Here is a 12,627-nt window from a genome sequence, read left to right on the forward strand (position 1 = left end):
GCTATGCACATAAAACCTTCCAGTTTCATCTAACCCAACCATATGACAGCTTTGCAAAAATGTCATGAAAATTTACCAGCCCTTGCAAAAAGCTACTTGCCTTCCCTTTACATTTTTATTAATATCATCATCATGATAATAATAATTTATTTGCCAGTCACAAAAAATGTTCCTGCTGGATAAGTGGAGATTTGCAAGACTGCCAAATGAGTCCGAATTAGAATCTATGGAAGTAAAGCACGTTGTATAAACAGTCAACAACTTGGGTTAGTTGCCCCAGTGCATTAATATTACCCTCTTTTTAATTAGTGTATACAGTTCATAGATTAAATATTGCATCTAATGTTGCTTTATTACATTTTTAATGCAATTAAAAGTTTTTGGTATAAAGCAAAATTTCTGTACTGTTGTGAGTTTCCACTTCACTCACTACCAACTTCTACTCATTTGTAAAGGTGAGAAGTCTCCTCTGAAGTATAGGCTGTTTCAAAGCCTAGGAGAGAACTTGACAATGATGATTGGGTTGTGAAATGGAGTGGGTATAGTCTGTTGGTTAGAGAAAGGAACAGTGAATCAGGATATTTGGTGCTTTTTTAGCCTTTGCCACTGAATTTCTTTGTGATCTTTGGGAGTTATTTACCTGATTTGTGGTGGAAGGTCCATGCATCTCTCAAATGAGTTTGATACTTTACTACACAGAGGTGTGGCGTGGCTTATATAGCTTATACCTGAAGAGCTTTGCAATTCTTGCAGGAAAAGTCCTATAGAACTGTAGGCAGTTGTAACCTCAGATGTACCTGAAGGAATGAGGCAATGCCATACTGCCAAAAAATCCAAGTAATTTTAATGCAGCTAGCCCCTCACCCTATGGTTAGTATTGGTCTCTTCAAAGAGTCTCCATAATTAAACACTTAAGATTACCCATGGTTATGTCATCCATTTGAATTCCTCAAGCCATCCGTGTTGACACTTCCACACTCCCCTAGTACCAGAGAAACACCAATTAGCATTTTCAGCCATCTCTGTCTGCCAGAAGCTTTCTTCCTCAAGGCTTACCTGCCAGAAACTACCTGTATCATTTAAAACAGAACAGACTTTTGCCTTTATGAGTATCAATTGTTGGTAAAGAATAAAGGAGTGTGTTCAAATTTTACTGAGGTGTAAAGGCTCAATACAGATGTCAAGTTTACCTGGTTTCTGAATACCAACTGTACTACAGTTCCAGTCTGGTACTTTTGATCCTACCACCTCCACAGGGGCTCAGTGTGATGCTCACTGTAGCAGTTTCACTTGAGGGTTGATTCCCATGTGATATTCCACAGAAGAGCACCCCAAACCTTTAAAAAAAATCCCCACATTGATTAAGCACTTGTTCCTTTCTTGGAGTCCTATAGCTGGAATTCTCTATGACACTGCATATCATTACATCATCTGCCACTTGCTAACAAAGCCTTCGATCTGGTGTCCCATGATCATCTCTTGGAGAAACTGGCCAATTGTCACCTTGGGTCCTCCACGATCCACTGGCTGGAAAATTGGCTCCGGGGTCGGACCCAGAGGGTAGTAATTGATGGAAGTCACTCATCGTGGTGTCCTGTGACCAGTGGGGTCCCCCAGGGCTCTGTCCTTGGACCCATACTGTTCAACATCTTCATTAATGATGTGGACACTGGAGTCAGAAGCGGACTGGCCAAGTTCGCCGATGACACCAAACTTTGGGGCAAAGCATCCACACCAGAAGACAGGCAGATGATCCAGGCTGACCTGGACAGGCTCAGCAAGTGGGCGGACGAGAATCTGATGATGTTCAACGCCGATAAATGCAAGGTTCTCCACCTTGGGAAGAAAAACCCGCAGCATCCTTATAGGCTTGGCAGTGCTATGTTGGCTAGCACTATGGAAGAAAGAGACTTGGGGGTCATCATTGACCACAAGATGAACATGAGCCTGCAGTGCGATGCTGCGGCTAGTAAAGTGACCAAAACGCTGGCTTGCATCCATAGATGCTTCTCAAGCAAATCCCGGGACGTCGTTCTCCCCTTGTACTTGGCCTTAGTGAGGCCGCAGCTGGAGTACTGCGTCCAGTTTTGGGCTCCACAATTCAAAAAGGATGTGGAGAAGCTTGAGAGAGTCCAGAGAAGAGCCACGCGCATGATCAGAGGTCAGGGAAGCAGACCCTACGATGACAGGCTGAGAGCCCTGGGGCTCTTTAGCCTGGAAAAGCGCAGGCTCAGGGAGTGATCTGATGGCCACCTACAAGTTTATCAGGGGTGGTCACCAGTATCTGGGGGAACGTTTGTTCACCAGAGCGCCCCAAGGGATGACAGGGTCGAATGGTCACAAACTACTACAAGATCGTTTCAGGCTGGACATAAGGAAGAATTTCTTTTCTGTCCGAGCCCCCAAGGTCTGGAACAGCCTGCCACCGGAGGTTGTTCAGGCGCCTTCACTGAACACCTTCAAGATGAAACTGGATGCTTATCTTGCTGGGATCCTATGACCCCAGCTGACTTCCTGCCCTTTGGGCAGGGGGCTGGACTCGATGATCTTCCGAGGTCCCTTCCAGCCCTAATGTCTATGAAATCTATGAAACACCAATCTTTCCACTCTGTTCCACTGAAAGGAAAGGAGAGGTAATTGTGGAGGCTGTGGAACTTGAGCTACTTTGCAGAGCAGTGTATGATTTCTTGAATTAATCTGCAACTTTTTTATTTGTGCATGGTGTATATCTTGTATTCTTTCTGATGATTTGATTTTTCTTTGCTTGTTCATTGCTGCAGTGGATACCAACAGCATGATTAAATTCCAGCTCTGACTGTTGCAACCTAAGTGCTCTGTTTTCTTTATCCTTGGCATGGGCAATGCATAGGAGGTACATGTGGGTGCACATGCACCCCCTGAGCATGGTATGAAAAGGCACCACCCTCCCTCTCCCCCCCGCCGACACTGCTGGCAGCGTCTGTGGGTGGTCTAGCACCTGGCCAGAGCATCTGTATGCCTGCCGCATGTCCATAGAAACAGATGTGGGGTATGGCTGCCAGTAGTGGCTCAGACCCAGACTTTGTCCCTGGTAAGCAGGGATGTCGGGGTACAGGGACTGTGTGCTGTGTGGGTATGGGGGAAATGTGTGGGAGAGATGGGTCCTCTGTGGTCCTCCCCCCGCCCCAATGGTACACAGCCCCTGCTGCCAGCAGCAGCAGCCACCAGTGGGCCCTTAGGATGCTCGTGGCCTGCTGCAGGCAGAGACACCTGGAGGCGTGCGGAGCTACCCGAGTCCCAGAGCCTATACATGCACATGAGCTGGCTTCGCCCGCTGCCATGTGCCTTCATACAAGACCAGGCCAGCTACTGCCACCACCCAGGGCTCCCAGCACTGCAGGCAGGAGCTGCGTGTCATAGGGCTGGGCTGGCTCCTGCCCCCTGATAGAAGTACAAGGACAACCCTACTACTAGATCTGTCTTTCACTGAAAAGCAACCATGGAGTCTGTGTCTGGTGTCTGTGTTTGGTAGAGTACCTAACCCTCTACGCCTCTGTTCACACTAAAGTTCTTTAGGTACAATCATATCATGTTTGATATAATATCTCAAGGGGTGCAGCACCTGATTCAGAATGTCACATCTGGTTTGTGGGCACCCAAGCATTGTGGAGTCTCTCCCTCGGCTCTACTCTCATGTTTCCAGCACGTGGGTAGTATTTTTTTATTTTTCTTTTGTACTGTATCAGGCTGCAAATAAGCTATGACCATAGAAAACATGTACTATGATAATGAGTATCATGATGATACTGCTGACAATATTTAACCTCCCTTTACAGGTTATTCTCAGAATAGGATTATGGTTGAAATTTCCTTCCTAATTCTTCTTTTGTTGTCAGTGTGAAGTTAAGATAACTTTTTTGTCCTTTTGTAGTGTCCCCCACTTTCCCATTCCCCAAATTTAGCTTTGTTTGCAGAGGCATAACAGAGCAGCTCCAGAGCCCGGGGCAGTGCCAGAACACGGGGCAGCCTCTGTTGTGCTGCCACCAGCTCCTAGCTGAAGTGGCAGCTTATTTTTTCGTGCCACCGTCACCCACCCCCCAAGATGGTGTCCAGAGCTGCTGCCCTTGTGGCCACCTCCTCAGTTATGCTACTGCTTGTTTGGATTCCAAAATGTACCAAGTACACAATTTGGATCTGAGGGGTTTTTGTAAGGAAGGAATGTTGAAGACAATGAAGGCCTTATTCAGTTCCAATTCAAACAAGTGTAATGGCTCTGTTGACTTGAATGAGAACCAGATTGAACTATTATTCCACTCAGAAAACAGATCTGGTTTCTTTTTCTGGGTCGAAGGAGGGGGGAGAAGCCACAAGAACACACATGCAAACAATCAAACAAACAAACAACCCCCCCCCCCTTCATACAGCGTCCTACCCCCAAAGCTAGCATCAATCTCATCAGCAGTATTTGCTTTCCAAAAAGGTTACTGCAAATGAACAGTAGTTTTTCTTCAGCATATATTTGCAAGAACTTTAAAAAATGTCATTTATGTACTATCTGAACTAGTAGACAATAGCTACTAGTTCCAAAGAAGCTGTTGCCCTCTATTAGGTCAATGATCAGCGAACTAAACATTTTCTACTTAGGCCTTCACATGATAAAAGCCTAAGAGCTTTGAAGGAGCCATTACGGACTATTGCCTAAAAGAAATACCCATTTGAAAATTCTGCAATTATGTACTTCTATAATAGCGTGTAAAAGGAGCACTGGACCCATTATGGGTTATTGAGTAAATAATGCATTTTTAAAAGTGTCTAAGTAATTTATATGATAGCCTGTATTGGCAGCAAAGAGTGATTGCAGACCAAACATTTTTTCTTTCTTTCTTTTTTAAAATCTCATTTAAATCCCTAAATAGCAATTAAAAAAGAAATCCCTGATGCAGTTTCAATATTTCTATAGCAGTCAATGGCTAATGGCTCTGACTTTACTCCACCGAGGCTGCCATTTTGTGCTGAGCAAGTTTCCTGCAGACCAACTGTTATTTTTTTGCCTTCATTGTATAAGCTTTATTATTAGATATATTACAGTAGTGTCCAGAGGCCCCAACTGAGTTGAGAACTCATGCATGGATACTGCCACATATGTAGAGACAGCTTCTCTCCCCAAAACCAATGTCAAAAAAGATAAGACAAAGGAGTTCTTCTCTACTTGAGAGGAGAGGGGAGAGAAAAAATGTAAGATTGAAGTCCACAGACATGATGTGACTTGCCCAAGGTAATGTAAGAGATGCAGACCTCACAAGGCCAAGTCTAGTGACTTAATCATATGACCAGACAAGACACACTGTAAACTTCCTGTTCATGTGCATTTTTGGACATGTCTATATAGTGTCCTTCCCAATAGTGTCCAGTCCCAGGCCTACTGCTGGCAAAACATGCTTACAACGTGCTTCTGCTGGGCACACAAGAGGCTAGCCACTGAGGAAAGGAGGTGGTTTGGAGCAGCTCTGAGTACCCCAAGGCTGGGCTCACGCCAGGCTCAGGGGTGGGAAATGGGAGGGACTATGAAGTTCAAGTCCACCAGGGGCCACTCTCAAGCTGTCTACTCAGCCAAATGGCTGATGTCTGGTGTTCCTGAACAGAAATTGGAGGAGCTTATTCTGTTGGCAGGAAACCCAAAATCTCAGGAAAAGCTGTATGGACATTTATCACTAATTCTAATAGCCTCCTTTTGCCATCTGACTCCGGTAGTTTCAGTCTCATACCCTTGGACTGAAACGTTTCAGATAGTTCCAGTCAAAGTCAGTGAGCTATATCAAAGGAGTGTGGAGGTCTGCTCTCATGGGTCTGATTGCAGAAATGGGACTTTATCTTAAAAATCACAAAGAAAAAAATATGTGTATGTTGGAAGAAGGCTGCTCCTAGGAAAAATACAAATTTAAATTTACCTAAGTTGTAGTTACCTGCTATTCTTTTATATGCAGTCAGGTTTTTTGTTAAATCTTACACTATTTCTATACTATACATTTGCAGCACCCAGTTTCAAATGATTAAAAGGAAAAGCCCAAAAAGTTGCTTATTAAAAAACAGGTTTAATCTGAGCTGCATTGAGCCTTGTGGTTTATCTACACATCTCTGTGCATCTCCCAAGCCTTCTGGGTTGGATTGGGACTGGGCTGCCTGGAGACAACCATAATTACATATTACACATACATTAAAATAATGTAATGGGTTTGACTTAAAAGGACAAAAGTAAAACAATTCAGTGTTAATGGTGACACTCCAGCTTTAACTCATACTGATGGGACTCTTTCACAAGCGTAAATTAGGGACAATGTCACTTAATCTGCTGACTTCTTGAACCTGTAAGTCCAGACCTGTGTCGTAAGTAATCTTGAATATGAGCAGTCAGCAGGAAGTAGATATCAATTAATATGACTGTGTATAATTCTGAATTCTTTTTTAGAAAGTACATACTTACATGCATATTCAAAGCACATTGTCTGCCTTAGAAAAGCTGTGGTGGCCAATAGGACCCCAAGAATACAATTTTTAGGCTGCAATTTAAATGAATTTGTATAATTTCCCATTGTATAAGAAAAGTGCTTGTTGTGGAATGGATGCAAAGGTGGCATTTTGGCCACCCTTTGGAGAGGTGGCATGAGTGGATATCAATAACTATGCCAGTGGCAAATTGTACTCTGTAGGTTTCGCACCTCTCTCTGATTTCTTCTAGCACCTGGTAGGTATCTTGTTTATTAAATATGACTCAAAGAGGAAAAAGAGCCACATCTCTCTACAATGTAAATGGCCCTTCAAAACACTCTGCTCTGCCTGTGGAGGTGGGATTTTCTGTACTTCTGAAGAAGACTCCCTTCCCTTAAGTGTGCTTTCTTAGCACTACTGCAAACTTAAAAGAGCAGGGAGTTAAAATGAAGCAAAACAGACGAGAGAAAATATAAGACTGAATGTAGAAAGACAAAAGTGGAGGTAGTTGGGAAGGGGGAAAGAAAGCAGAGACAAACCTAGAAAGGAAATAATAAACTGAGAAGAAATATGGAGCAAGGAAAACAGAGGAGGGGAGAAGATGCATCCAGAAACTGATGAATGAGAAAAAAACAGTAGGAAAAGCATTTTCGCTGCTAATATAGCTATAAGAAATCCATCAGTGTCTCTCTGTACCATTGTACACCTGTTAATTACTTCAGTCTATTTCTAAAAGGTTATTTGCATTCTTCTTTTGCATAAGCAGCAAGAGAGAATCCCCCAGTTGCAGTCCAGCTGTAAAATGTCACAGTTAAAATACAAATGTCTTACCAGGCAATGAACAAACATTCTGATAAGTGAGAGAGATTTTGGATCTCTGTCTATTGATTATGGGGGGGGGAGGAGCTTTCTTTGGGGGACCTAACTCCTTTTTGGCTGTGTTCCTTTAAGTTAGGAAGATACTTGGATGTGATATCTCCAAGGAACACAGACATACTGAAGAGAAGAGGCAGTAGTTATTCAGTAAATGATACTTTTCCCTCTGAGCTATAATTAAACTAGTGTCTTATTGTGTTGCTGCACACCTCATATTTTGCATCAAATATAAAACCAGAGTTCTAATAACTTTTCATCTGAAACTTTAGAGACCTTCTTCCAAAAGTAGGATTGTTAATTGCTTTGCCTCTACTCAAATGTGGTGATTACATCCTGCCTCTAACAATTCCCCTAAATTTCAACTGAAGTCATTCTTCACTGCCTATCCTGCACTGTTTTTAAATAGTTTGAAATCAAACAGCAACTAGATTAGAATTCAGGAGTAAATACAATCTAATGGTGGACAAAGGGAGATCCCTTTATATAGTTATAAAAATGCTTGGAGATCTGTCTAGAGGATCCCTGCATATAAAATAAGACTCTGTTCACTGTTGCAATAAAAAAGTAGAATTTTTTTTAAGTGGTTGCAAGTTTAATATTGGGGCAAATGTACCTTTCATTCTTTTCAACTGTAAAGTGTAAGTGTAAGCAAGTATTTCAGTGCCTACTATGACAATTCAAGAAAATCAAATGTGATATTCATAGTGATGCTCCATTTTCCAGGTAGGGGGAGTCGGGTCTTGTCTTACTTCTAGAAGAGGACACACACAGTGCCTGCAGAAGAATATCATGGAATTCCTTTCCTACTCCACCTATACGGGTGTGCAAAGCGGGCCCTATTCGATTCGAATTTGGATTCAGCCTGAATCAGGGACAGTGATTCGATTCGTTGATTCAGATCACTGTCCCTGAGTTGATTCAGACGAATCTGAATCTGAAGATGTGATGTTGATTTGGAGATCAGTAATTTGGACATAGACACAGCTTTAAATGTTTTCTATATACTTTGAGGTACCAGCACAGCTTGTGAACACTGTGTTGCTGGGGTGCATGGAGTGTCCCACAGGACTGCAGGGAGCCCCTCCATGTGCTCAGTGATGAACCTGGGAGTACTTCTGGTCCACTGAGGAGCGTGCCGGGGGCCCCCCGCAGCCCCCGGCTTGACAGTCAACCGCAAGGGGACCTCAGGTGCCTCCCTGACCCAGGAAGCACCAGTCGCTAAGCTGGGAGGGCATGGGGGGTGAGGCAGCACGCTCCCCAGTGCACCCAGAAGTGGACCGGAAGTGCTTCTGGTCCACTTCCAGGTCTGCTGCTGAGCACACTGGGGAGCCCCCCGCAGTCCTGTGGGACACTCCATGCACCCCAGCATCACAGCATTCGCAAGTCGCCTGCTACCTAGAGGTATGTAGAAAAAACATTTGAAGCTGTCTCTATGTCCGAATCGCTGAATCTTTCCAAATCTCTCCGAATCGCTTCAGAGGGTTCCAAATTGATTTGGAGAGATTAAAGGGTCCTCTGATTCGATTCAGATTTAGAGATTTGGCCGCCAAATCAGGCCGAATTGCCACCGAATCGAACCAGGGACTGAAGCTTTGCACAGCCCTACTATTCATGACTATTCTCTTAGCCACCAAGAATATTGTGAGCAACCTAAAGCAATAGTTCTTTATTCTGGTATGGCTTTGCAAATAAATTAGATGAATTACTTGAGGGCATGTTTGAGATCCTGGAAGAACAATTTGCTTTCTGCCATACCATGAAAATGGTGGTGTGTTGACTCACTCATTGGCACCTGAGAGAGGTTTGGGGAATTCAGCCAACTTTAAAAATCTAGTTTGGGAGATTAAGCAGAATTATAGACCACTTAGGTTTTGTCTTAATTTTATTAGGTTTTTCCCTGTTTTTGATTGTATAAATACATACTGCCAAGTACACAAGTGAGAAATGAAAAGATGCATAAGGGCTCCCTGCATTCAACAGAAACTCCTGTTGGACTAGGTAATGGGGTGCTGTAAAAGAGTTGTCATGTTAACAAAAGATTTTAGGGAGATATCCTACCCCTGCTGAAAACAGCAGGAAAACTCCCATTGACTTCAGTAGAGTGAGGATTTCAACCCTAGTTTTTGTTGGAACTGAAAAAACAGAAGTGCTCAAATCCAGGAGAGGGGACACTGCTTTTGTGTCTATCTGCTTTAGCCATAGCTGGAAAGAGAATATTGTAGCACTCACTATGGATCTGATCCATACAAGAGCTGTTCACAGACTTCAAGCCCCAAATGACAGATACAGTGGCTGGCAATTTATTTTTAATAAACTGTTACCAGGGCAAATAAAAATGGTATCATTGTCATAACATTCCTGGCAGCAACAGATGCCAACGTGTACATATTTTTTAGGGATATTTTTTCTTTGGGAGTATTTCAAAGTGACATTCCTCTATAGTTCATCCTACTCCAATTTTGCTATAGATCCACTTAACTTTATATACATTATCCATGACAATAGTATTTGAGCCTTGTTTCATCAAGTGGTACTGTACCAAGTGTGCATTTAATGTACATGCATACAAGTATTTTGCACCTCTTCTGCAGTGGAAGCACATGGAGCAGAGCTCACATCCTGGAAACTCCCCAGCTGTTACTGGAAATGTATTTAGAAGTTGATGTTCATAACGGACCTGCAGATTTCTCCCTTCCCCCTGCCTTGATTTAACAATTTTAATGGGTAAGTAAAATATCAATCATTTTTCATTATCATCATTATCCTAAAAACAAACAAATGTTTGTGTGTTTGGGCTTGGACATTTTGACACAAGTTTTTCATGACTCTGTAAAGGATCAGACATTTTATAACTATATCCATGAACTATTTCTGCCAGAAAGAGTGAGAAGATTTTAATTATTTGAGGGCCTATTTTTTGTGCTAATGGTTTTGTTTTTTTCTCCCCTCCATTTAGGGACTAAAGTGTAAACTCCGACCACATCACCAGTGTAAAATTACTGATTAACCTTTTGGCTTTGGCCATTGGGATTTCTCTCAGCACAGACTGATCACATAAAAGACCATTAGCAGTTAACACTGGGACATCCCAGCATCTGCTGTCAAAAAGTTAATGAAAAATTAAATATCTTGCTTTATGGGGAAACTTGGAAACCTTTCCCTTTCATTTTTTGTGATAAATTAATCAGTCTATTTGAGCTAAGGAATAGGGGTGTTTTGCTAGTGTATATATCTCTTAATTGAAAAAGATTTTGTTATGTTTATTCTTCTGGAAGTAGATAAAAGAGAGATTTATTGGCCAACTTTATTTGGGCTTGAGGACCCATTTGTCCCAGTGCAGTACTTTTTAATAACTCTTTGTTCTTGTTTTAACAGTCAAATAGGGATTTGGAGTGGGATACTCATTTTCTTTAAACCATATCTGCACAGTAATCATTCTTGGCTTAGGACCAGCTGCCATTTACATGTTTTATGAAAATATAACACCAGCTTCATGCTCAAAACTATTTTCTTTTAGGCAAAGGCTTCAAAATAAGCTGGTTCCCTGTATCTGCCATAAATGCTATTTATCATGGATTTTGGTCTTTAAAACAGAAAGATAATGTTAAAACATTTTGATTACCCTTTCCTTACTGCTATCATTCACAAACCATCTTTTCTAATTATGGTATTAGGACATTTACATAGCTGGGAAAGGGGCCCTTTAACTACATTTCTATTATGTTTGGCACTTGTGTGAAAGGATATTATATTCATGTGCATTAGAGATTGCTTATAAAAGATCAAGACAATAATAGCAGATCAGACGATAAAGGTTCCCTTTTCTCCTCCCAGACAGGCTGTCTCTGATAGAAGAATACAGTTCATCAAAAGTGTCTGCAGGTTGTCAAACTCAGTGAGATTTGGGGATACTCAGAGGCTGTCATGGCCAACAAGAAGATTTTCTGTAGGGTTTTGCCATCACTCACCCTCAGGAAATAATCACTCACTACATTCTGCATGCTCTCATGATAGAGCTCTATTTGAGAGAAAAGAGCCATTTTATCAAAGGACAATATATCCCTTCTCTTGGTCCACGCAGCTTCCATTATCAGGCCATAATAAATCATATTTATGGTCTCAGTTAATAAGACTGATTACAATGCAGGTTACAGACATGGGAAAAGCAAAGCAGGTGAAAAGATGTTTTAATGAAAATATGATAAGAAAACAGCTTCTTCTGAACATTTTAGGCTATTATTTGTAATGATCACAGACAATTTTTGATGCATCTTCTTTAGCAATGGTTTAAGCTGCATAAATTGGCCTGCCAGTTTATACATTGGAATAGGAAAAATCATGGTATCCTTCTTATGTTGTCTAGAATCATTATATACATTATAAGCATAAAATGAGTTTAATGTATGTGCTTTGAAATGAAGGGGAAAACAGAAAATCAGGGAAGACTGATTTTAATGTTGCTCAAAATGATTTTGAAATTTTCTACTCATCTTTGTTACTAACGGTGCATTTTCCATGAAATTTAGGAATGACATGTACTGCTTTCATCTCCTTAAAATTAATATAGTGCTCTTTCTGCTTTTCTCAATTTCTTCAAAGTTTTTCTTAGAGCACTGTACAGAGAGACAAAGAGAGATATATTCTCCACTCAATGTGTGCACATAGCTGCTATTAATACTAATGTGAGTTAAGTGTGTACTTCTTGAGGAGAATATGCCCCAACGTTTAATACTGAAAGGTACCTTATTAAAAGGATCTGGACATTTTTAGTTCCTACATGTTCAATGCATTAAAGCGCCAACTTCCTTAAAGTTGTGTTAAGAAGTAAAAATAAAATAGATAAAATACTGAGATGTTTTCAGTCTGTAAATGCAGTATATATGGCAGCCGCTGATGGAGTGTCCCTCTTTCTTGTTTTGTGTCTTCTTTCATAATCATTACAGTGGAAATAATAATTTCAAGCTAAAGTTAGATACAGAAAGCAGGATTTCCTGCCACTCATTCACAATTTAGACTAGGTCTCTGTGACTACTGCACTTAAAGTATGCTCATGTCATATAACCACTTGCTTTGATGCATCTGCAGAAGTCAGCCTGGACTCAGATATTCCAGAACCTCAGTCTTCACAAATGTTCAAGTTTGGCATTGCATCCAAAAATGGCCATTACATTCCTTTAACCCTGGCAGTGCATGACTTCAGTATGAGAACTCCCTCCTCAAAAGCAATATACTGTATTTCATTTGACAGTAGAAGTGGGGAATGTACTGGCATGGATCCACAGGCAG

General features: G+C 41.6%; 1 long non-coding RNA gene across 2 annotated transcripts in view; it reads left to right on the top strand.

The window, feature by feature from the left end:
• The window catches only part of LOC132250760 (uncharacterized), a 64,905-nt gene extending 52,700 nt beyond the window's left edge, over window positions 1-12,205 (top strand). For both annotated transcript variants that reach the window (XR_009462369.1, XR_009462370.1), the window contains exons 2-3: window positions 9,933-10,065; window positions 11,176-12,205. This is a non-coding gene — a long non-coding RNA (uncharacterized LOC132250760). The remainder of the gene's footprint in view (window positions 1-9,932; window positions 10,066-11,175) is intronic.
• The last annotated feature ends 422 nt before the right edge of the window (window positions 12,206-12,627 follow it).

Source organism: Alligator mississippiensis, chromosome 5 (assembly GCF_030867095.1).
Source record: "Alligator mississippiensis isolate rAllMis1 chromosome 5, rAllMis1, whole genome shotgun sequence".
NCBI lineage: Eukaryota > Metazoa > Chordata > Crocodylia > Alligatoridae > Alligator > Alligator mississippiensis.